This window comes from Schistocerca cancellata, unplaced genomic scaffold (assembly GCF_023864275.1).
Source record: "Schistocerca cancellata isolate TAMUIC-IGC-003103 unplaced genomic scaffold, iqSchCanc2.1 HiC_scaffold_827, whole genome shotgun sequence".
NCBI classification, from domain to species: domain Eukaryota; kingdom Metazoa; phylum Arthropoda; class Insecta; order Orthoptera; family Acrididae; genus Schistocerca; species Schistocerca cancellata.
In genome coordinates, this window is record NW_026046838.1 from 138,712 (window position 1) to 160,913 (window position 22,202).

The 22,202-nt window shown below is 50.2% G+C and overlaps 34 non-coding genes across 34 annotated transcripts; 2 read left to right on the forward strand and 32 right to left on the reverse strand.

Annotated features, from left to right (window-relative positions):
* Positions 1 to 289: 289 nt before the first annotated feature.
* Positions 290 to 363, forward strand: Trnan-guu (transfer RNA asparagine (anticodon GUU)). Its single transcript has one exon. It is a non-coding gene; the product is annotated as a tRNA-Asn (tRNA).
* A 671-nt stretch (positions 364 to 1,034) lies between these two features.
* Trnat-cgu (transfer RNA threonine (anticodon CGU)) lies at positions 1,035 to 1,106 on the forward strand. Its single transcript has one exon. It is a non-coding gene; the product is annotated as a tRNA-Thr (tRNA).
* A 507-nt stretch (positions 1,107 to 1,613) lies between these two features.
* On the reverse strand, positions 1,614 to 1,687 carry Trnan-guu (transfer RNA asparagine (anticodon GUU)). The gene has a single exon. It is a non-coding gene; the product is annotated as a tRNA-Asn (tRNA).
* Positions 1,688 to 2,020: 333 nt separating this feature from the next.
* Positions 2,021 to 2,092, reverse strand: Trnat-cgu (transfer RNA threonine (anticodon CGU)). Its single transcript has one exon. It is a non-coding gene; the product is annotated as a tRNA-Thr (tRNA).
* Positions 2,093 to 2,763: 671 nt separating this feature from the next.
* On the reverse strand, positions 2,764 to 2,837 carry Trnan-guu (transfer RNA asparagine (anticodon GUU)). Its single transcript has one exon. It is a non-coding gene; the product is annotated as a tRNA-Asn (tRNA).
* A 333-nt stretch (positions 2,838 to 3,170) lies between these two features.
* Trnat-cgu (transfer RNA threonine (anticodon CGU)) lies at positions 3,171 to 3,242 on the reverse strand. Its single transcript has one exon. It is a non-coding gene; the product is annotated as a tRNA-Thr (tRNA).
* Positions 3,243 to 3,913: 671 nt separating this feature from the next.
* Positions 3,914 to 3,987, reverse strand: Trnan-guu (transfer RNA asparagine (anticodon GUU)). Its single transcript has one exon. It is a non-coding gene; the product is annotated as a tRNA-Asn (tRNA).
* A 333-nt stretch (positions 3,988 to 4,320) lies between these two features.
* Trnak-uuu (transfer RNA lysine (anticodon UUU)) lies at positions 4,321 to 4,392 on the reverse strand. Its single transcript has one exon. It is a non-coding gene; the product is annotated as a tRNA-Lys (tRNA).
* Positions 4,393 to 5,063: 671 nt separating this feature from the next.
* On the reverse strand, positions 5,064 to 5,137 carry Trnan-guu (transfer RNA asparagine (anticodon GUU)). The gene has a single exon. It is a non-coding gene; the product is annotated as a tRNA-Asn (tRNA).
* Positions 5,138 to 5,470: 333 nt separating this feature from the next.
* Positions 5,471 to 5,542, reverse strand: Trnak-uuu (transfer RNA lysine (anticodon UUU)). The gene has a single exon. It is a non-coding gene; the product is annotated as a tRNA-Lys (tRNA).
* Positions 5,543 to 6,424: 882 nt separating this feature from the next.
* Positions 6,425 to 6,498, reverse strand: Trnan-guu (transfer RNA asparagine (anticodon GUU)). Its single transcript has one exon. It is a non-coding gene; the product is annotated as a tRNA-Asn (tRNA).
* Positions 6,499 to 6,831: 333 nt separating this feature from the next.
* Trnak-uuu (transfer RNA lysine (anticodon UUU)) lies at positions 6,832 to 6,903 on the reverse strand. The gene has a single exon. It is a non-coding gene; the product is annotated as a tRNA-Lys (tRNA).
* Positions 6,904 to 7,574: 671 nt separating this feature from the next.
* Positions 7,575 to 7,649, reverse strand: Trnan-guu (transfer RNA asparagine (anticodon GUU)). The gene has a single exon. It is a non-coding gene; the product is annotated as a tRNA-Asn (tRNA).
* Positions 7,650 to 7,982: 333 nt separating this feature from the next.
* Positions 7,983 to 8,054, reverse strand: Trnat-cgu (transfer RNA threonine (anticodon CGU)). Its single transcript has one exon. It is a non-coding gene; the product is annotated as a tRNA-Thr (tRNA).
* A 671-nt stretch (positions 8,055 to 8,725) lies between these two features.
* On the reverse strand, positions 8,726 to 8,800 carry Trnan-guu (transfer RNA asparagine (anticodon GUU)). The gene has a single exon. It is a non-coding gene; the product is annotated as a tRNA-Asn (tRNA).
* A 333-nt stretch (positions 8,801 to 9,133) lies between these two features.
* On the reverse strand, positions 9,134 to 9,205 carry Trnat-cgu (transfer RNA threonine (anticodon CGU)). Its single transcript has one exon. It is a non-coding gene; the product is annotated as a tRNA-Thr (tRNA).
* A 669-nt stretch (positions 9,206 to 9,874) lies between these two features.
* Positions 9,875 to 9,948, reverse strand: Trnan-guu (transfer RNA asparagine (anticodon GUU)). The gene has a single exon. It is a non-coding gene; the product is annotated as a tRNA-Asn (tRNA).
* Positions 9,949 to 10,281: 333 nt separating this feature from the next.
* Positions 10,282 to 10,353, reverse strand: Trnak-uuu (transfer RNA lysine (anticodon UUU)). Its single transcript has one exon. It is a non-coding gene; the product is annotated as a tRNA-Lys (tRNA).
* A 671-nt stretch (positions 10,354 to 11,024) lies between these two features.
* Trnan-guu (transfer RNA asparagine (anticodon GUU)) lies at positions 11,025 to 11,098 on the reverse strand. The gene has a single exon. It is a non-coding gene; the product is annotated as a tRNA-Asn (tRNA).
* A 333-nt stretch (positions 11,099 to 11,431) lies between these two features.
* On the reverse strand, positions 11,432 to 11,503 carry Trnak-uuu (transfer RNA lysine (anticodon UUU)). The gene has a single exon. It is a non-coding gene; the product is annotated as a tRNA-Lys (tRNA).
* Positions 11,504 to 12,385: 882 nt separating this feature from the next.
* Positions 12,386 to 12,459, reverse strand: Trnan-guu (transfer RNA asparagine (anticodon GUU)). Its single transcript has one exon. It is a non-coding gene; the product is annotated as a tRNA-Asn (tRNA).
* A 333-nt stretch (positions 12,460 to 12,792) lies between these two features.
* Positions 12,793 to 12,864, reverse strand: Trnat-cgu (transfer RNA threonine (anticodon CGU)). The gene has a single exon. It is a non-coding gene; the product is annotated as a tRNA-Thr (tRNA).
* An 882-nt stretch (positions 12,865 to 13,746) lies between these two features.
* On the reverse strand, positions 13,747 to 13,820 carry Trnan-guu (transfer RNA asparagine (anticodon GUU)). Its single transcript has one exon. It is a non-coding gene; the product is annotated as a tRNA-Asn (tRNA).
* Positions 13,821 to 14,153: 333 nt separating this feature from the next.
* Trnak-uuu (transfer RNA lysine (anticodon UUU)) lies at positions 14,154 to 14,225 on the reverse strand. Its single transcript has one exon. It is a non-coding gene; the product is annotated as a tRNA-Lys (tRNA).
* A 670-nt stretch (positions 14,226 to 14,895) lies between these two features.
* On the reverse strand, positions 14,896 to 14,969 carry Trnan-guu (transfer RNA asparagine (anticodon GUU)). The gene has a single exon. It is a non-coding gene; the product is annotated as a tRNA-Asn (tRNA).
* A 333-nt stretch (positions 14,970 to 15,302) lies between these two features.
* Trnak-uuu (transfer RNA lysine (anticodon UUU)) lies at positions 15,303 to 15,374 on the reverse strand. The gene has a single exon. It is a non-coding gene; the product is annotated as a tRNA-Lys (tRNA).
* Positions 15,375 to 16,256: 882 nt separating this feature from the next.
* On the reverse strand, positions 16,257 to 16,330 carry Trnan-guu (transfer RNA asparagine (anticodon GUU)). The gene has a single exon. It is a non-coding gene; the product is annotated as a tRNA-Asn (tRNA).
* Positions 16,331 to 16,663: 333 nt separating this feature from the next.
* Positions 16,664 to 16,735, reverse strand: Trnak-uuu (transfer RNA lysine (anticodon UUU)). The gene has a single exon. It is a non-coding gene; the product is annotated as a tRNA-Lys (tRNA).
* Positions 16,736 to 17,862: 1,127 nt separating this feature from the next.
* On the reverse strand, positions 17,863 to 17,936 carry Trnan-guu (transfer RNA asparagine (anticodon GUU)). The gene has a single exon. It is a non-coding gene; the product is annotated as a tRNA-Asn (tRNA).
* A 333-nt stretch (positions 17,937 to 18,269) lies between these two features.
* Positions 18,270 to 18,341, reverse strand: Trnak-uuu (transfer RNA lysine (anticodon UUU)). Its single transcript has one exon. It is a non-coding gene; the product is annotated as a tRNA-Lys (tRNA).
* Positions 18,342 to 19,434: 1,093 nt separating this feature from the next.
* Positions 19,435 to 19,508, reverse strand: Trnan-guu (transfer RNA asparagine (anticodon GUU)). Its single transcript has one exon. It is a non-coding gene; the product is annotated as a tRNA-Asn (tRNA).
* A 333-nt stretch (positions 19,509 to 19,841) lies between these two features.
* Positions 19,842 to 19,913, reverse strand: Trnak-uuu (transfer RNA lysine (anticodon UUU)). The gene has a single exon. It is a non-coding gene; the product is annotated as a tRNA-Lys (tRNA).
* Positions 19,914 to 21,040: 1,127 nt separating this feature from the next.
* On the reverse strand, positions 21,041 to 21,114 carry Trnan-guu (transfer RNA asparagine (anticodon GUU)). Its single transcript has one exon. It is a non-coding gene; the product is annotated as a tRNA-Asn (tRNA).
* Positions 21,115 to 21,447: 333 nt separating this feature from the next.
* Positions 21,448 to 21,519, reverse strand: Trnak-uuu (transfer RNA lysine (anticodon UUU)). The gene has a single exon. It is a non-coding gene; the product is annotated as a tRNA-Lys (tRNA).
* Positions 21,520 to 22,202: the final 683 nt, after the last annotated feature.

Below are 22,202 nucleotides of genomic sequence, written 5' to 3' on the forward strand. Positions count from 1 at the left end.
AGCATCTAACAGATGGCAGTGCACTGAATGAAGGGGAAGTTCTACAACCGATAAAGAGTGCTCTACTTGCATCAGAGGTTTACTGGATGTGTAGGCGGAACACTGTTTTGTATGCATTTTGTAGTATAATGTCATGCTTGGCGATGTCATTCGTTTATGAGCCCCACTACAGTGTGCATGCACGTTATCCATGTGAAGAGGCGTAAGCAGATACTACCACTCTGCGAGGTGCCTGCGAAAAGTATACGACTTGCATTGATAAAGAGAGCAGAAGTGACCGAAAGTCAAGGCCTCCGTGGCGCAAACGGCTAGCGCGTTCGGCTGTTAACCGAAAGGTTGGTGGTTCGAGCCCACCCGGGGGCGAAATCGTTTTAATCGCCACCGAGGTGAGGACGTATGTCCACTTTGATAGAGATACACAGCTAGTGTGACAATTTGGCTGTGTTTGAATGATGCCACCCAGCCTTATACACATTCAGCCACGTGACAGTGGAGGTAAAAACATGGCCCTATGCGGACGTTCTACCGTTTTCCTATTCATTCGGCATGTGTGACACTGCAGTAGAGCGACGACCACTACAAAAGATGTATTATTTACATTTCATTTCGGCGTATACACCGCGAGTGCCATATGACAGGGCCTCTCTCTCGATGTCGATCTGCATTTGGCGTCTCTTAAGTGTCGGTCTGCAGTAGGCCGCTGTTGGCCGAGCGGCGTGCAGTCGCCTTACATGAAGCCCCCAGTGCCACTGTGGACGATGTAGCCAGAGAGAGGAGTCGAAAGGCGCGTTTCACAGTAGAGCCACGCTATCCCACAAGCTGTGCACTAGGTCAAGTTTTGCGCAGACCGCAAACCTTTGGTGGCTTGACGCTCGTCGTCGATCGTAAGGGTGAAACAATGAAGAGAGTTGGAAAACGGTAAGGTGGACACCTTCAGCAGCATCTGTGTGTCAAATCCGATATCTGGTCGAGGGCTGTAAGATTCAGTATGATGACGTGACAATTCGGGAGTAGCTCACGAAGGCAAAGCTGCGGCCTTCTTAGCTCAGTGGTAGAGCACTGGTCTCGTAAACCAGGGGTCGTGAGTTCGACCCTCACAGAAGGCATTCATTTTTTTAACTTTGCTGCTGAGAGCAGAGCTAGCTCGAGCAGCATCTAACAGATGGCAGTGCACTGAATGAAGGGGAAGTTCTACAACCGATAAAGAGTGCTCTACTTGCATCAGAGGTTTACTGGATGTGTAGGCGGAACACTGTTTTGTATGCATTTTGTAGTATAATGTCATGCTTGGCGATGTCATTCGTTTATGAGCCGCACTACAGTGTGCATGCACGTTATCCATGTGAAGAGGCGTAAGCAGATACTACCACTCTGCGAGGTGCCTGCGACATCTTTTGTAGTGGTCGTCGCTCTACTGCAGTGTCACACATGCCGAATGAATAGGAAAACGGTAGAACGTCCGCATAGGGCCATGTTTTTACCTCCACTGTCACGTGGCTGAATGTGCATAAGGCTGGGTGGCATCATTCAAACACAGCCAAATTGTCACACTAGCTGTGTATCTCTATCAAAGTGGACATACGTCCTCACCTCGGTGGCGATTAAAACGATTTCGCCCCCGGGTGGGCTCGAACCACCAACCTTTCGGTTAACAGCCGAACGCGCTAGCCGATTGCGCCACGGAGGCCTTGACTTTCGGTCACTTCTGCTCTCTTTATCAATGCAAGTCGTATACTTTTCGCAGGCACCTCGCAGAATGGTAGTATCTGCTTACGCCTCTTCACATGGATAACGTGCATGCACACTGTAGTGGGGCTCATAAACGAATGACATCGCCAAGCATGACATTATACTACAAAATGCATACAAAACAGTGTTCCGCCTACACATCCAGTAAACCTCTGATGCAAGTAGAGCACTCTTTATCGGTTGTAGAACTTCCCCTTCATTCAGTGCACTGCCATCTGTTAGATGCTGCTCGAGCTAGCTCTGCTCTCAGCAGCAAAGTTAAAAAAATGAATGCCTTCTGTGAGGGTCGAACTCACGACCCCTGGTTTACGAGACCAGTGCTCTACCACTGAGCTAAGAAGGCCGCAGCTTTGCGTTCGTGAGCTACTCCCGAATTGTCACGTCATCATACTGAATCTTACAGCCCTCGACCAGATATCGGATTTGACACACAGATGCTGCTGGAGGTGTCCACCTTACCGTTTTCCAACTCTCTTCACTGTTTCACCCTTACGATCGACGACGAGCGTCAAGCCACCAAAGGTTTGCGGTCTGCGCAAAACTTGACCTAGTGCACAGCTTGTGGGATAGCGTGGCTCTACTGTGAAACGCGCCTTTCGACTCCTCTCTCTGGCTACATCGTCCACAGTGGCACTGGGGGCTTCATGTAAGGCGACTGCACGCCGCTCGGCCAACAGCGGCCTACTGCAGACCGACACTTAAGAGACGCCAAATGCAGATCGACATCGAGAGAGAGGCCCTGTCATATGGCACTCACGGTGTATACGCCGAAATGAAATGTAAATAATACATCTTTTGTAGTGGTCGTCGCTCTACTGCAGTGTCACACATGCCGAATGAATAGGAAAACGGTAGAACGTCCGCATAGGGCCATGTTTTTACCTCCACTGTCACGTGGCTGAATGTGTATAAGGCTGGGTGGCATCATTCAAACACAGCCAAATTGTCACACTAGCTGTGTATCTCTATCAAAGTGGACATACGTCCTCACCTCGGTGGCGATTAAAACGATTTCGCCCCCGGGTGGGCTCGAACCACCAACCTTTCGGTTAACAGCCGAACGCGCTAGCCGATTGCGCCACGGAGGCCTTGACTTTCGGTCACTTCTGCTCTCTTTATCAATGCAAGTCGTATACTTTTCGCAGGCACCTCGCAGAATGGTAGTATCTGCTTACGCCTCTTCACATGGATAACGTGCATGCACACTGTAGTGGGGCTCATAAACGAATGACATCGCCAAGCATGACATTATACTACAAAATGCATACAAAACAGTGTTCCGCCTACACATCCAGTAAACCTCTGATGCAAGTAGAGCACTCTTTATCGGTTGTAGAACTTCCCCTTCATTCAGTGCACTGCCATCTGTTAGATGCTGCTCGAGCTAGCTCTGCTCTCAGCAGCAAAGTTAAAAAAATGAATGCCTTCTGTGAGGGTCGAACTCACGACCCCTGGTTTACGAGACCAGTGCTCTACCACTGAGCTAAGAAGGCCGCAGCTTTGCCTTCGTGAGCTACTCCCGAATTGTCACGTCATCATACTGAATCTTACAGCCCTCGACCAGATATCGGATTTGACACACAGATGCTGCTGGAGGTGTCCACCTTACCGTTTTCCAACTCTCTTCACTGTTTCACCCTTACGATCGACGACGAGCGTCAAGCCACCAAAGGTTTGCGGTCTGCGCAAAACTTGACCTAGTGCACAGCTTGTGGGATAGCGTGGCTCTACTGTGAAACGCGCCTTTCGACTCCTCTCTCTGGCTACATCGTCCACAGTGGCACTGGGGGCTTCATGTAAGGCGACTGCACGCCGCTCGGCCAACAGCGGCCTACTGCAGACCGACACTTAAGAGACGCCAAATGCAGATCGACATCGAGAGAGAGGCCCTGTCATATGGCACTCGCGGTGTATACGCCGAAATGAAATGTAAATAATACATCTTTTGTAGTGGTCGTCGCTCTACTGCAGTGTCACACATGCCGAATGAATAGGAAAACGGTAGAACGTCCGCATAGGGCCATGTTTTTACCTCCACTGTCACGTGGCTGAATGTGTATAAGGCTGGGTGGCATCATTCAAACACAGCCAAATTGTCACACTAGCTGTGTATCTCTATCAAAGTGGACATACGTCCTCACCTCGGTGGCGATTAAAACGATTTCGCCCCCGGGTGGGCTCGAACCACCAACCTTTCGGTTAACAGCCGAACGCGCTAGCCGATTGCGCCACGGAGGCCTTGACTTTCGGTCACTTCTGCTCTCTTTATCAATGCAAGTCGTATACTTTTCGCAGGCACCTCGCAGAATGGTAGTATCTGCTTACGCCTCTTCACATGGATAACGTGCATGCACACTGTAGTGGGGCTCATAAACGAATGACATCGCCAAGCATGACATTATACTACAAAATGCATACAAAACAGTGTTCCGCCTACACATCCAGTAAACCTCTGATGCAAGTAGAGCACTCTTTATCGGTTGTAGAACTTCCCCTTCATTCAGTGCACTGCCATCTGTTAGATGCTGCTCGAGCTAGCTCTGCTCTCAGCAGCAAAGTTAAAAAAATGAATGCCTTCTGTGAGGGTCGAACTCACGACCCCTGGTTTAAAAGACCAGTGCTCTACCACTGAGCTAAGAAGGCCGCAGCTTTGCCTTCGTGAGCTACTCCCGAATTGTCACGTCATCATACTGAATCTTACAGCCCTCGACCAGATATCGGATTTGACACACAGATGCTGCTGGAGGTGTCCACCTTACCGTTTTCCAACTCTCTTCACTGTTTCACCCTTACGATCGACGACGAGCGTCAAGCCACCAAAGGTTTGCGGTCTGCGCAAAACTTGACCTAGTGCACAGCTTGTGGGATAGCGTGGCTCTACTGTGAAACGCGCCTTTCGACTCCTCTCTCTGGCTACATCGTCCACAGTGGCACTGGGGGCTTCATGTAAGGCGACTGCACGCCGCTCGGCCAACAGCGGCCTACTGCAGACCGACACTTAAGAGACGCCAAATGCAGATCGACAACGAGAGAGAGGCCCTGTCATATGGCACACGCGGTGTATACGCCGAAATGAAATGTAAATAATACATCTTTTGTAGTGGTCGTCGCTCTACTGCAGTGTCACACATGCCGAATGAATAGGAAAACGGTAGAACGTCCGCATAGGGCCATGTTTTTACCTCCACTGTCACGTGGCTGAATGTGTATAAGGCTGGGTGGCATCATTCAAACACAGCCAAATTGTCACACTAGCTGTGTATCTCTATCAAAGTGGACATACGTCCTCACCTCGGTGGCGATTAAAACGATTTCGCCCCCGGGTGGGCTCGAACCACCAACCTTTCGGTTAACAGCCGAACGCGCTAGCCGATTGCGCCACGGAGGCCTTGACTTTCGGTCACTTCTGCTCTCTTTATCAATGCAAGTCGTATACTTTTCGCAGGCACCTCGCAGAGTGGTAGTATCTGCTTACGCCTCTTCACATGGATAACGTGCATGCACACTGTAGTGGGGCTCATAAACGAATGACATCGCCAAGCATGACATTATACTACAAAATGCATACAAAACAGTGTTCCGCCTACACATCCAGTAAACCTCTGATGCAAGTAGAGCACTCTTTATCGGTTGTAGAACTTCCCCTTCATTCAGTGCACTGCCATCTGTTAGATGCTGCTCGAGCTAGCTCTGCTCTCAGCAGCAAAGTTAAAAAAATGAATGCCTTCTGTGAGGGTCGAACTCACGACCCCTGGTTTAAAAGACCAGTGCTCTACCACTGAGCTAAGAAGGCCGCAGCTTTGCCTTCGTGAGCTACTCCCGAATTGTCACGTCATCATACTGAATCTTACAGCCCTCGACCAGATATCGGATTTGACACACAGATGCTGCTGGAGGTGTCCACCTTACCGTTTTCCAACTCTCTTCACTGTTTCACCCTTACGATCGACGACGAGCGTCAAGCCACCAAAGGTTTGCGGTCTGCGCAAAACTTGACCTAGTGCACAGCTTGTGGGATAGCGTGGCTCTACTGTGAAACGCGCCTTTCGACTCCTCTCTCTGGCTACATCGTCCACAGTGGCACTGGGGGCTTCATGTAAGGCGACTGCACGCCGCTCGGCCAACAGCGGCCTACTGCAGACCGACACTTAAGAGACGCCAAATGCAGATCGACATCGAGAGAGAGGCCCTGTCATATGGCACTCGCGGTGTATACGCCGAAATGAAATGTAAATAATACATCTTTTGTAGTGGTCGTCGCTCTACTGCAGTGTCACACATGCCGAATGAATAGGAAAACGGTAGAACGTCCGCGACTGCACGCCGCTCGGCCAACAGCGGCCTACTGCAGACCGACACTTAAGAGACGCCAAATGCAGATCGACATCGAGAGAGAGGCCCTGTCATATGGCACACGCGGTGTATACGCCGAAATGAAATGTAAATAATACATCTTTTGTAGTGGTCGTCGCTCTACTGCAGTGTCACACATGCCGAATGAATAGGAAAACGGTAGAACGTCCGCATAGGGCCATGTTTTTACCTCCACTGTCACGTGGCTGAATGTGCATAAGGCTGGGTGGCATCATTCAAACACAGCCAAATTGTCACACTAGCTGTGTATCTCTATCAAAGTGGACATACGTCCTCACCTCGGTGGCGATTAAAACGATTTCGCCCCCGGGTGGGCTCGAACCACCAACCTTTCGGTTAACAGCCGAACGCGCTAGCCGATTGCGCCACGGAGGCCTTGACTTTCGGTCACTTCTGCTCTCTTTATCAATGCAAGTCGTATACTTTTCGCAGGCACCTCGCAGAGTGGTAGTATCTGCTTACGCCTCTTCACATGGATAACGTGCATGCACACTGTAGTGGGGCTCATAAACGAATGACATCGCCAAGCATGACATTATACTACAAAATGCATACAAAACAGTGTTCCGCCTACACATCCAGTAAACCTCTGATGCAAGTAGAGCACTCTTTATCGGTTGTAGAACTTCCCCTTCATTCAGTGCACTGCCATCTGTTAGATGCTGCTCGAGCTAGCTCTGCTCTCAGCAGCAAAGTTAAAAAAATGAATGCCTTCTGTGAGGGTCGAACTCACGACCCCTGGTTTAAAAGACCAGTGCTCTACCACTGAGCTAAGAAGGCCGCAGCTTTGCCTTCGTGAGCTACTCCCGAATTGTCACGTCATCATACTGAATCTTACAGCCCTCGACCAGATATCGGATTTGACACACAGATGCTGCTGGAGGTGTCCACCTTACCGTTTTCCAACTCTCTTCACTGTTTCACCCTTACGATCGACGACGAGCGTCAAGCCACCAAAGGTTTGCGGTCTGCGCAAAACTTGACCTAGTGCACAGCTTGTGGGATAGCGTGGCTCTACTGTGAAACGCGCCTTTCGACTCCTCTCTCTGGCTACATCGTCCACAGTGGCACTGGGGGCTTCATGTAAGGCGACTGCACGCCGCTCGGCCAACAGCGGCCTACTGCAGACCGACACTTAAGAGACGCCAAATGCAGATCGACATCGAGAGAGAGGCCCTGTCATATGGCACTCGCGGTGTATACGCCGAAATGAAATGTAAATAATACATCTTTTGTAGTGGTCGTCGCTCTACTGCAGTGTCACACATGCCGAATGAATAGGAAAACGGTAGAACGTCCGCATAGGGCCATGTTTTTACCTCCACTGTCACGTGGCTGAATGTGTATAAGGCTGGGTGGCATCATTCAAACACAGCCAAATTGTCACACTAGCTGTGTATCTCTATCAAAGTGGACATACGTCCTCACCTCGGTGGCGATTAAAACGATTTCGCCCCCCGCGTGGGCTCGAACCACCAACCTTTCGCTTAACAGCCGAACGCGCTAGCCGATTGCGCCACGGAGGCCTTGACTTTCGGTCACTTCTGCTCTCTTTATCAATGCAAGTCGTATACTTTTCGCAGGCACCTCGCAGAGTGGTAGTATCTGCTTACGCCTCTTCACATGGATAACGTGCATGCACACTGTAGTGCGGCTCATAAACGAATGACATCGCCAAGCATGACATTATACTACAAAATGCATACAAAACAGTGTTCCGCCTACACATCCAGTAAACCTCTGATGCAAGTAGAGCACTCTTTATCGGTTGTAGAACTTCCCCTTCATTCAGTGCACTGCCATCTGTTAGATGCTGCTCGAGCTTGTTCTGCTCTCAGCAGCAAAGTTAAAAAAATGAATGCCTTCTGTGAGGGTCGAACTCACGACCCCTGGTTTACGAGACCAGTGCTCTACCACTGAGCTAAGAAGGCTGCAGCTTTGCGTTCGTGAGCTACTCCCGAATTGTCACGTCATCATACTGAATCTTACAGCCCTCGACCAGATATCGGATTTGACACACAGATGCTGCTGGAGGTGTCCACCTTACCGTTTTCCAACTCTCTTCACTGTTTCACCCTTACGATCGACGACGAGCGTCAAGCCACCAAAGGTTTGCGGTCTGCGCAAAACTTGACCTAGTGCACAGCTTGTGGGATAGCGTGGCTCTACTGTGAAACGCGCCTTTCGACTCCTCTCTCTGGCTACATCGTCCACAGTGGCACTGGGGGCTTCATGTAAGGCGACTGCACGCCGCTCGGCCAACAGCGGCCTACTGCAGACCGACACTTAAGAGACGCCAAATGCAGATCGACATCGAGAGAGAGGCCCTGTCATATGGCACTCGCGGTGTATACGCCGAAATGAAATGTAAATAATACATCTTTTGTAGTGGTCGTCGCTCTACTGCAGTGTCACACATGCCGAATGAATAGGAAAACGGTAGAACGTCCGCATAGGGCCATGTTTTTACCTCCACTGTCACGTGGCAGAATGTGTATAAGGCTGGGTGGCATCATTCAAACACAGCCAAATTGTCACACTAGCTGTGTATCTCTATCAAAGTGGACATACGTCCTCACCTCGGTGGCGATTAAAACGATTTCGCCCCCCGCGTGGGCTCGAACCACCAACCTTTCGCTTAACAGCCGAACGCGCTAGCCGATTGCGCCACGGAGGCCTTGACTTTCGGTCACTTCTGCTCTCTTTATCAATGCAAGTCGTATACTTTTCGCAGGCACCTCGCAGAGTGGTAGTATCTGCTTACGCCTCTTCACATGGATAACGTGCATGCACACTGTAGTGCGGCTCATAAACGAATGACATCGCCAAGCATGACATTATACTACAAAATGCATACAAAACAGTGTTCCGCCTACACATCCAGTAAACCTCTGATGCAAGTAGAGCACTCTTTATCGGTTGTAGAACTTCCCCTTCATTCAGTGCACTGCCATCTGTTAGATGCTGCTCGAGCTTGTTCTGCTCTCAGCAGCAAAGTTAAAAAAATGAATGCCTTCTGTGAGGGTCGAACTCACGACCCCTGGTTTACGAGACCAGTGCTCTACCACTGAGCTAAGAAGGCTGCAGCTTTGCGTTCGTGAGCTACTCCCGAATTGTCACGTCATCATACTGAATCTTACAGCCCTCGACCAGATATCGGATTTGACACACAGATGCTGCTGAAGGTGTCCACCTTACCGTTTTCCAACTCTCTTCATTGTTTCACCCTTACGATCGACGACGAGCGTCAAGCCACCAAAGGTTTGCGGTCTGCGCAAAACTTGACCTAGTGCACAGCTTGTGGGATAGCGTGGCTCTACTGTGAAACGCGCCTTTCGACTCCTCTCTCTGGCTACATCGTCCACAGTGGCACTGGGGGCTTCATGTAAGGCGACTGCACGCCGCTCGGCCAACAGCGGCCTACTGCAGACCGACACTTAAGAGACGCCAAATGCAGATCGACATCGAGAGAGGCCCTGTCATATGGCACTCGCGGTGTATACGCCGAAATGAAATGTAAATAATACATCTTTTGTAGTGGTCGTCGCTCTACTGCAGTGTCACACATGCCGAATGAATAGGAAAACGGTAGAACGTCCGCATAGGGCCATGTTTTTACCTCCACTGTCACGTGGCAGAATGTGTATAAGGCTGGGTGGCATCATTCAAACACAGCCAAATTGTCACACTAGCTGTGTATCTCTATCAAAGTGGACATACGTCCTCACCTCGGTGGCGATTAAAACGATTTCGCCCCCGGGTGGGCTCGAACCACCAACCTTTCGGTTAACAGCCGAACGCGCTAGCCGATTGCGCCACGGAGGCCTTGACTTTCCGTCACTTCTGCTCTCTTTATCAATGCAACTCGTATACTTTTCGCAGGCACCTCGCAGAATGGTAGTATCTGCTTACGCCTCTTCACATGGATAACGTGCATGCACACTGTAGTGGGGCTCATAAACGAATGACATCGCCAAGCATGACATTATACTACAAAATGCATACAAAACAGTGTTCCGCCTACACATCCAGTAAACCTCTGTTGCAAGTAGAGCACTCTTTATCGGTTGTAGAACTTCCCCTTCATTCAGTGCACTGCCATCTGTTAGATGCTGCTCGAGCTAGCTCTGCTCTCAGCAGCAAAGTTAAAAAAATGAATGCCTTCTGTGAGGGTCGAACTCACGACCCCTGGTTTAAAAGACCAGTGCTCTACCACTGAGCTAAGAAAGCCGCAGCTTTGCCTTCGTGAGCTACTCCCGAATTGTCACGTCATCATACTGAATCTTACAGCCCTCGACCAGATATCGGATTTGACACACAGATGCTGCTGGAGGTGTCCACCTTACCGTTTTCCAACTCTCTTCACTGTTTCACCCTTACGATCGACGACGAGCGTCAAGCCACCAAAGGTTTGCGGTCTGCGCAAAACTTGACCTAGTGCACAGCTTGTGGGATAGCGTGGCTCTACTGTGAAACGCGCCTTTCGACTCCTCTCTCTGGCTACATCGTCCACAGTGGCACTGGGGGCTTCATGTAAGGCGACTGCACGCCGCTCGGCCAACAGCGGCCTACTGCAGACCGACACTTAAGAGACGCCAAATGCAGATCGACATCGAGAGAGAGGCCCTGTCATATGGCACTCGCGGTGTATACGCCGAAATGAAATGTAAATAATACATCTTTTGTAGTGGTCGTCGCTCTACTGCAGTGTCACACATGCCGAATGAATAGGAAAACGGTAGAACGTCCGCATAGGGCCATGTTTTTACCTCCACTGTCACGTGGCTGAATGTGTATAAGGCTGGGTGGCATCATTCAAACACAGCCAAATTGTCACACTAGCTGTGTATCTCTATCAAAGTGGACATACGTCCTCACCTCGGTGGCGATTAAAACGATTTCGCCCCCGGGTGAGCTCGAACCACCAACCTTTCGGTTAACAGCCGAACGCGCTAGCCGATTGCGCCACGGAGGCCTTGACTTTCGGTCACTTCTGCTCTCTTTATCAATGCAAGTCGTATGCTTTTCGCAGGCACCTCGCAGAGTGGTAGTATCTGCTTACGCCTCTTCACATGGATAACGTGCATGCACACTGTAGTGCGGCTCATAAACGAATGACATCGCCAAGCATGACATTATACTACAAAATGCATACAAAACAGTGTTCCGCCTACACATCCAGTAAACCTCTGATGCAAGTAGAGCACTCTTTCTCGGTTGTAGAACTTCCCCTTCATTCAGTGCACTGCCATCTGTTAGATGCTGCTCGAGCTAGCTCTGCTCTCAGCAGCAAAGTTAAAAAAATGAATGCCTTCTGTGAGGGTCGAACTCACGACCCCTGGTTTAAAAGACCAGTGCTCTACCACTGAGCTAAGAAGGCCGCAGCTTTGCCTTCGTGAGCTACTCCCGAATTGTCACGTCATCATACTGAATCTTACAGCCCTCGACCAGATATCGGATTTGACACACAGATGCTGCTGGAGGTGTCCACCTTACCGTTTTCCAACTCTCTTCACTGTTTCACCCTTACGATCGACGACGAGCGTCAAGCCACCAAAGGTTTGCGGTCTGCGCAAAACTTGACCTAGTGCACAGCTTGTGGGATAGCGTGGCTCTACTGTGAAACGCGCCTTTCGACTCCTCTCTCTGGCTACATCGTCCACAGTGGCACTGGGGGCTTCATGTAAGGCGACTGCACGCCGCTCGGCCAACAGCGGCCTACTGCAGACCGACACTTAAGAGACGCCAAATGCAGATCGACATCGAGAGAGAGGCCCTGTCATATGGCACTCGCGGTGTATACGCCGAAATGAAATGTAAATAATACATCTTTTGTAGTGGTCGTCGCTCTACTGCAGTGTCACACATGCCGAATGAATAGGAAAACGGTAGAACGTCCGCGACTGCACGCCGCTCGGCCAACAGCGGCCTACTGCAGACCGACACTTAAGAGACGCCAAATGCAGATCGACATCGAGAGAGAGGCCCTGTCATATGGCACTCGCGGTGTATACGCCGAAATGAAATGTAAATAATACATCTTTTGTAGTGGTCGTCGCTCTACTGCAGTGTCACACATGCCGAATGAATAGGAAAACGGTAGAACGTCCGCATAGGGCCATGTTTTTACCTCCACTGTCACGTGGCTGAATGTGCATAAGGCTGGGTGGCATCATTCAAACACAGCCAAATTATCACACTAGCTGTGTATCTCTATCAAAGTGGACATACGTCCTCACCTCGGTGGCGATTAAAACGATTTCGCCCCCGGGTGGGCTCGAACCACCAACCTTTCGGTTAACAGCCGAACGCGCTAGCCGATTGCGCCACGGAGGCCTTGACTTTCGGTCACTTCTGCTCTCTTTATCAATGCAAGTCGTATACTTTTCGCAGGCACCTCGCAGAATGGTAGTATCTGCTTACGCCTCTTCACATGGATAACGTGCATGCACACTGTAGTGGGGCTCATAAACGAATGACATCGCCAAGCATGACATTATACTACAAAATGCATACAAAACAGTGTTCCGCCTACACATCCAGTAAACCTCTGATGCAAGTAGAGCACTCTTTATCGGTTGTAGAACTTCCCCTTCATTCAGTGCACTGCCATCTGTTAGATGCTGCTCGAGCTAGCTCTGCTCTCAGCAGCAAAGTTAAAAAAATGAATGCCTTCTGTGAGGGTCGAACTCACGACCCCTGGTTTACGAGACCAGTGCTCTACCACTGAGCTAAGAAGGCCGCAGCTTTGCGTTCGTGAGCTACTCCCGAATTGTCACGTCATCATACTGAATCTTACAGCCCTCGACCAGATATCGGATTTGACACACAGATGCTGCTGGAGGTGTCCACCTTACCGTTTTCCAACTCTCTTCACTGTTTCACCCTTACGATCGACGACGAGCGTCAAGCCACCAAAGGTTTGCGGTCTGCGCAAAACTTGACCTAGTGCACAGCTTGTGGGATAGCGTGGCTCTACTGTGAAACGCGCCTTTCGACTCCTCTCTCTGGCTACATCGTCCACAGTGGCACTGGGGGCTTCATGTAAGGCGACTGCACGCCGCTCGGCCAACAGCGGCCTACTGCAGACCGACACTTAAGAGACGCCAAATGCAGATCGACATCGAGAGAGAGGCCCTGTCATATGGCACTCGCGGTGTATACGCCGAAATGAAATGTAAATAATACATCTTTTGTAGTGGTCGTCGCTCTACTGCAGTGTCACACATGCCGAATGAATAGGAAAACGGTAGAACGTCCGCGACTGCACGCCGCTCGGCCAACAGCGGCCTCCTGCAGACCGACACTTAAGAGACGCCAAATGCAGATCGACATCGAGAGAGAGGCCCTGTCATATGGCACTCGCGGTGTATACGCCGAAATGAAATGTAAATAATACATCTTTTGTAGTGGTCGTCGCTCTACTGCAGTGTCACACATGCCGAATGAATAGGAAAACGGTAGAACGTCCGCATAGGGCCATGTTTTTACCTCCACTGTCACGTGGCTGAATGTGCATAAGGCTGGGTGGCATCATTCAAACACAGCCAAATTGTCACACTAGCTGTGTATCTCTATCAAAGTGGACATACGTCCTCACCTCGGTGGCGATTAAAACGATTTCGCCCCCGGGTGGGCTCGAACCACCAACCTTTCGGTTAACAGCCGAACGCGCTAGCCGATTGCGCCACGAAGGCCTTGACTTTCGGTCACTTCTGCTCTATTTATCAATGCAAGTCGTATGCTTTTCGCAGGCACCTCGCAGAGTGGTAGTATCTGCTTACGCCTCTTCACATGGATAACGTGCATGCACACTGTAGTGCGGCTCATAAACGAATGACATCGCCAAGCATGACATTATACTACAAAATGCATACAAAACAGTGTTCCGCCTACACATCCAGTAAACCTCTGATGCAAGTAGAGCACTCTTTATCGGTTGTAGAACTTCCCCTTCATTCAGTGCACTGCCATCTGTTAGATGCTGCTCGAGCTAGCTCTGCTCTCAGCAGCAAAGTTAAAAAAATGAATGCCTTCTGTGAGGGTCGAACTCACGACCCCTGGTTTAAAAGACCAGTGCTCTACCACTGAGCTAAGAAGGCCGCAGCTTTGCCTTCGTGAGCTACTCCCGAATTGTCACGTCATCATACTGAATCTTACAGCCCTCGACCAGATATCGGATTTGACACACAGATGCTGCTGGAGGTGTCCACCTTACCGTTTTCCAACTCTCTTCACTGTTTCACCCTTACGATCGACGACGAGCGTCAAGCCACCAAAGGTTTGCGGTCTGCGCAAAACTTGACCTAGTGCACAGCTTGTGGGATAGCGTGGCTCTACTGTGAAACGCGCCTTTCGACTCCTCTCTCTGGCTACATCGTCCACAGTGGCACTGGGGGCTTCATGTAAGGCGACTGCACGCCGCTCGGCCAACAGCGGCCTACTGCAGACCGACACTTAAGAGACGCCAAATGCAGATCGACATCGAGAGAGAGGCCCTGTCATATGGCACTCGCGGTGTATACGCCGAAATGAAATGTAAATAATACATCTTTTGTAGTGGTCGTCGCTCTACTGCAGTGTCACACATGCCGAATGAATAGGAAAACGGTAGAACGTCTGCATAGGGCCATGTTGTTACCTCCACTGTCACGTGGCTGAATGTGTATAAGGCTGGGTGGCATCATTCAAACACAGCCAAATTGTCACACTAGCTGTGTATCTCTATCAAAGTGGACATACGTCCTCACCTCGGTGGCGATAAAACGATTTCGCCCCCGGGTGGGCTCGAACCACCAACCTTTCGGTTAACAGCCGAACGCGCTAGCCGATTGCGCCACGGAGGCCTTGACTTTCGGTCACTTCTGCTCTCTTTATCAATGCAAGTCGTATACTTTTCGCAGGCACCTCGCAGAGTGGTAGTATCTGCTTACGCCTCTTCACATGGATAACGTGCATGCACACTGTAGTGCGGCTCATAAACGAATGACATCGCCAAGCATGACATTATACTACAAAATGCATACAAAACAGTGTTCCGCCTACACATCCAGTAAACCTCTGATGCAAGTAGAGCACTCTTTATCGGTTGTAGAACTTCCCCTTCATTCAGTGCACTGCCATCTGTTAGATGCTGCTCGAGCTAGCTCTGCTCTCAGCAGCAAAGTTAAAAAAATGAATGCCTTCTGTGAGGGTCGAACTCACGACCCCTGGTTTAAAAGACCAGTGCTCTACCACTGAGCTAAGAAGGCCGCAGCTTTGCCTTCGTGAGCTACTCCCGAATTGTCACGTCATCATACTGAATCTTACAGCCCTCGACCAGATATCGGATTTGACACACAGATGCTGCTGGAGGTGTCCACCTTACCGTTTTCCAACTCTCTTCACTGTTTCACCCTTACGATCGACGACGAGCGTCAAGCCACCAAAGGTTTGCGGTCTGCGCAAAACTTGACCTAGTGCACAGCTTGTGGGATAGCGTGGCTCTACTGTGAAACGCGCCTTTCGACTCCTCTCTCTGGCTACATCGTCCACAGTGGCACTGGGGGCTTCATGTAAGGCGACTGCACGCCGCTCGGCCAACAGCGGCCTACTGCAGACCGACACTTAAGAGACGCCAAATGCAGATCGACATCGAGAGAGAGGCCCTGTCATATGGCACTCGCGGTGTATACGCCGAAATGAAATGTAAATAATACATCTTTTGTAGTGGTCGTCGCTCTACTGCAGTGTCACACATGCCGAATGAATAGGAAAACGGTAGAACGTCCGCGACTGCACGCCGCTCGGCCAACAGCGGCCTACTGCAGACCGACACTTAAGAGACGCCAAATGCAGATCGACATCGAGAGAGAGGCCCTGTCATATGGCACTCGCGGTGTATACGCCGAAATGAAATGTAAATAATACATCTTTTGTAGTGGTCGTCGCTCTACTGCAGTGTCACACATGCCGAATGAATAGGAAAACGGTAGAACGTCCGCATAGGGCCATGTTTTTACCTCCACTGTCACGTGGCTGAATGTGCATAAGGCTGGGTGGCATCATTCAAACACAGCCAAATTGTCACACTAGCTGTGTATCTCTATCAAAGTGGACATACGTCCTCACCTCGGTGGCGATTAAAACGATTTCGCCCCCGGGTGGGCTCGAACCACCAACCTTTCGGTTAACAGCCGAACGCGCTAGCCGATTGCGCCACGGAGGCCTTGACTTTCGGTCACTTCTGCTCTCTTTATCAATGCAAGTCGTATGCTTTTCGCAGGCACCTCGCAGAGTGGTAGTATCTGCTTACGCCTCTTCACATGGATAACGTGCATGCACACTGTAGTGCGGCTCATAAACGAATGACTTCGCCAAGCATGACATTATACTACAAAATGCATACAAAACAGTGTTCCGCCTACACATCCAGTAAACCTCTGATGCAAGTAGAGCACTCTTTATCGGTTGTAGAACTTCCCCTTCATTCAGTGCACTGCCATCTGTTAGATGCTGCTCGAGCTAGCTCTGCTCTCAGCAGCAAAGTTAAAAAAATGAATGCCTTCTGTGAGGGTCGAACTCACGACCCCTGGTTTAAAATACCAGTGCTCTACCACTGAGCTAAGAAGGCCGCAGCTTTGCCTTCGTGAGCTACTCCCGAATTGTCACGTCATCATACTGAATCTTACAGCCCTCGACCAGATATCGGATTTGACACACAGATGCTGCTGGAGGTGTCCACCTTACCGTTTTCCAACTCTCTTCACTGTTTCACCCTTACGATCGACGACGAGCGTCAAGCCACCAAAGGTTTGCGGTCTGCGCAAAACTTGACCTAGTGCACAGCTTGTGGGATAGCGTGGCTCTACTGTGAAACGCGCCTTTCGACTCCTCTCTCTGGCTACATCGTCCACAGTGGCACTGGGGGCTTCATGTAAGGCGACTGCACGCCGCTCGGCCAACAGCGGCCTTTTTTTTTTTTTTTTTTTATTTTTTTTTAAATGGACTTGTAGTCCGGGGTGATATGTTACAATACAGCATCACCGGTCTATTGCGGTCTAACTGTGTTGGTGAGGCAGTAATTTCCACAGGGCAGTGACTGCGTCACTGAAATTCACTTTGGAGGTGTGGCGGTGGGACTTGTAGTCCCGTACCACCCTCTGACAGTGATAGTACTACATCAGTCAGGCAGAAAATTTTGCCTAACATGGGCAGGTACTGCAGACCGACACTTAAGAGACGCCAAATGCAGATCGACATCGAGAGAGAGGCCCTGTCATATGGCACTCGCGGTGTATACGCCGAAATGAAATGTAAATAATACATCTTTTGTAGTGGTCGTCGCTCTACTGCAGTGTCACACATGCCGAATGAATAGGAAAACGGTAGAACGTCCGCGACTGCACGCCGCTCGGCCAACAGCGGCCTACTGCAGACCGACACTTAAGAGACGCCAAATGCAGATCGACATCGAGAGAGAGGCCCTGTCATATGGCACTCGCGGTGTATACGCCGAAATGAAATGTAAATAATACATCTTTTGTAGTGGTCGTCGCTCTACTGCAGTGTCACACATGCCGAATGAATAGGAAAACGGTAGAACGTCTGCATAGGGCCATGTTGTTACCTCCACTGTCACGTGGCTGAATGTGTATAAGGCTGGGTGGCATCATTCAAACACAGCCAAATTGTCACACTAGCTGTGTATCTCTATCAAAGTGGACATACGTCCTCACCTCGGTGGCGATAAAACGATTTCGCCCCCGGGTGGGCTCGAACCACCAACCTTTCGGTTAACAGCCGAACGCGCTAGCCGATTGCGCCACGGAGGCCTTGACTTTCGGTCACTTCTGCTCTCTTTATCAATGCAAGTCGTATACTTTTCGCAGGCACCTCGCAGAGTGGTAGTATCTGCTTACGCCTCTTCACATGGATAACGTGCATGCACACTGTAGTGCGGCTCATAAACGAATGACATCGCCAAGCATGACATTATACTACAAAATGCATACAAAACAGTGTTCCGCCTACACATCCAGTAAACCTCTGATGCAAGTAGAGCACTCTTTATCGGTTGTAGAACTTCCCCTTCATTCAGTGCACTGCCATCTGTTAGATGCTGCTCGAGCTAGCTCTGCTCTCAGCAGCAAAGTTAAAAAAATGAATGCCTTCTGTGAGGGTCGAACTCACGACCCCTGGTTTAAAAGACCAGTGCTCTACCACTGAGCTAAGAAGGCCGCAGCTTTGCCTTCGTGAGCTACTCCCGAATTGTCACGTCATCATACTGAATCTTACAGCCCTCGACCAGATATCGGATTTGACACACAGATGCTGCTGGAGGTGTCCACCTTACCGTTTTCCAACTCTCTTCACTGTTTCACCCTTACGATCGACGACGAGCGTCAAGCCACCAAAGGTTTGCGGTCTGCGCAAAACTTGACCTAGTGCACAGCTTGTGGGATAGCGTGGCTCTACTGTGAAACGCGCCTTTCGACTCCTCTCTCTGGCTACATCGTCCACAGTGGCACTGGGGGCTTCATGTAAGGCGACTGCACGCCGCTCGGCCAACAGCGGCCTACTGCAGACCGACACTTAAGAGACGCCAAATGCAGATCGACATCGAGAGAGAGGCCCTGTCATATGGCACTCGCGGTGTATACGCCGAAATGAAATGTAAATAATACATCTTTTGTAGTGGTCGTCGCTCTACTGCAGTGTCACACATGCCGAATGAATAGGAAAACGGTAGAACGTCCGCGACTGCACGCCGCTCGGCCAACAGCGGCCTACTGCAGACCGACACTTAAGAGACGCCAAATGCAGATCGACATCGAGAGAGAGGCCCTGTCATATGGCACTCGCGGTGTATACGCCGAAATGAAATGTAAATAATACATCTTTTGTAGTGGTCGTCGCTCTACTGCAGTGTCACACATGCCGAATGAATAGGAAAACGGTAGAACGTCCGCGACTGCACGCCGCTCGGCCAACAGCGGCCTACTGCAGACCGACACTTAAGAGACGCCAAATGCAGATCGACATCGAGAGAGAGGCCCTGTCATATGGCACTCGCGGTGTATACGCCGAAATGAAATGTAAATAATACATCTTTTGTAGTGGTCGTCGCTCTACTGCAGTGTCACACATGCCGAATGAATAGGAAAACGGTAGAACGTCCGCATAGGGCCATGTTTTTACCTCCACTGTCACGTGGCTGAATGTGCATAAGGCTGGGTGGCATCATTCAAACACAGCCAAATTGTCACACTAGCTGTGTATCTCTATCAAAGTGGACATACGTCCTCACCTCGGTGGCGATTAAAACGATTTCGCCCCCGGGTGGGCTCGAACCACCAACCTTTCGGTTAACAGCCGAACGCGCTAGCCGATTGCGCCACGGAGGCCTTGACTTTCGGTCACTTCTGCTCTCTTTATCAATGCAAGTCGTATGCTTTTCGCAGGCACCTCGCAGAGTGGTAGTATCTGCTTACGCCTCTTCACATGGATAACGTGCATGCACACTGTAGTGCGGCTCATAAACGAATGACTTCGCCAAGCATGACATTATACTACAAAATGCATACAAAACAGTGTTCCGCCTACACATCCAGTAAACCTCTGATGCAAGTAGAGCACTCTTTATCGGTTGTAGAACTTCCCCTTCATTCAGTGCACTGCCATCTGTTAGATGCTGCTCGAGCTAGCTCTGCTCTCAGCAGCAAAGTTAAAAAAATGAATGCCTTCTGTGAGGGTCGAACTCACGACCCCTGGTTTAAAATACCAGTGCTCTACCACTGAGCTAAGAAGGCCGCAGCTTTGCCTTCGTGAGCTACTCCCGAATTGTCACGTCATCATACTGAATCTTACAGCCCTCGACCAGATATCGGATTTGACACACAGATGCTGCTGGAGGTGTCCACCTTACCGTTTTCCAACTCTCTTCACTGTTTCACCCTTACGATCGACGACGAGCGTCAAGCCACCAAAGGTTTGCGGTCTGCGCAAAACTTGACCTAGTGCACAGCTTGTGGGATAGCGTGGCTCTACTGTGAAACGCGCCTTTCGACTCCTCTCTCTGGCTACATCGTCCACAGTGGCACTGGGGGCTTCATGTAAGGCGACTGCACGCCGCTCGGCCAACAGCGGCCTTTTTTTTTTTTTTTTTTTATTTTTTTTTAAATGGACTTGTAGTCCGGGGTGATATGTTACAATACAGCATCACCGGTCTATTGCGGTCTAACTGTGTTGGTGAGGCAGTAATTTCCACAGGGCAGTGACTGCGTCACTGAAATTCACTTTGGAGGTGTGGCGGTGGGACTTGTAGTCCCGTACCACCCTCTGACAGTGATAGTACTACATCAGTCAGGCAGAAAATTTTGCCTAACATGGGCAGGTACTGCAGACCGACACTTAAGAGACGCCAAATGCAGATCGACATCGAGAGAGAGGCCCTGTCATATGGCACTCGCGGTGTATACGCCGAAATGAAATGTAAATAATACATCTTTTGTAGTGGTCGTCGCTCTACTGCAGTGTCACACATGCCGAATGAATAGGAAAACGGTAGAACGTCCGCGACTGCACGCCGCTCGGCCAACAGCGGCCTACTGCAGACCGACACTTAAGAGACGCCAAATGCAGATCGACATCGAGAGAGAGGCCCTGTCATATGGCACTCGCGGTGTATACGCCGAAATGAAATGTAAATAATACATCTTTTGTAGTGGTCGTCGCTCTACTGCAGTGTCACACATGCCGAATGAATAGGAAAACGGTAGAACGTCTGCATAGGGCCATGTTGTTACCTCCACTGTCACGTGGCTGAATGTGTATAAGGCTGGGTGGCATCATTCAAACACAGCCAAATTGTCACACTAGCTGTGTATCTCTATCAAAGTGGACATACGTCCTCACCTCGGTGGCGATAAAACGATTTCGCCCCCGGGTGGGCTCGAACCACCAACCTTTCGGTTAACAGCCGAACGCGCTAGCCGATTGCGCCACGGAGGCCTTGACTTTCGGTCACTTCTGCTCTCTTTATCAATGCAAGTCGTATACTTTTCGCAGGCACCTCGCAGAGTGGTAGTATCTGCTTACGCCTCTTCACATGGATAACGTGCATGCACACTGTAGTGCGGCTCATAAACGAATGACATCGCCAAGCATGACATTATACTACAAAATGCATACAAAACAGTGTTCCGCCTACACATCCAGTAAACCTCTGATGCAAGTAGAGCACTCTTTATCGGTTGTAGAACTTCCCCTTCATTCAGTGCACTGCCATCTGTTAGATGCTGCTCGAGCTAGCTCTGCTCTCAGCAGCAAAGTTAAAAAAATGAATGCCTTCTGTGAGGGTCGAACTCACGACCCCTGGTTTAAAAGACCAGTGCTCTACCACTGAGCTAAGAAGGCCGCAGCTTTGCCTTCGTGAGCTACTCCCGAATTGTCACGTCATCATACTGAATCTTACAGCCCTCGACCAGATATCGGATTTGACACACAGATGCTGCTGGAGGTGTCCACCTTACCGTTTTCCAACTCTCTTCACTGTTTCACCCTTACGATCGACGACGAGCGTCAAGCCACCAAAGGTTTGCGGTCTGCGCAAAACTTGACCTAGTGCACAGCTTGTGGGATAGCGTGGCTCTACTGTGAAACGCGCCTTTCGACTCCTCTCTCTGGCTACATCGTCCACAGTGGCACTGGGGGCTTCATGTAAGGCGACTGCACGCCGCTCGGCCAACAGCGGCCTACTGCAGACCGACACTTAAGAGACGCCAAATGCAGATCGACATCGAGAGAGAGGCCCTGTCATATGGCACTCGCGGTGTATACGCCGAAATGAAATGTAAATAATACATCTTTTGTAGTGGTCGTCGCTCTACTGCAGTGTCACACATGCCGAATGAATAGGAAAACGGTAGAACGTCCGCGACTGCACGCCGCTCGGCCAACAGCGGCCTACTGCAGACCGACACTTAAGAGACGCCAAATGCAGATCGACATCGAGAGAGAGGCCCTGTCATATGGCACTCGCGGTGTATACGCCGAAATGAAATGTAAATAATACATCTTTTGTAGTGGTCGTCGCTCTA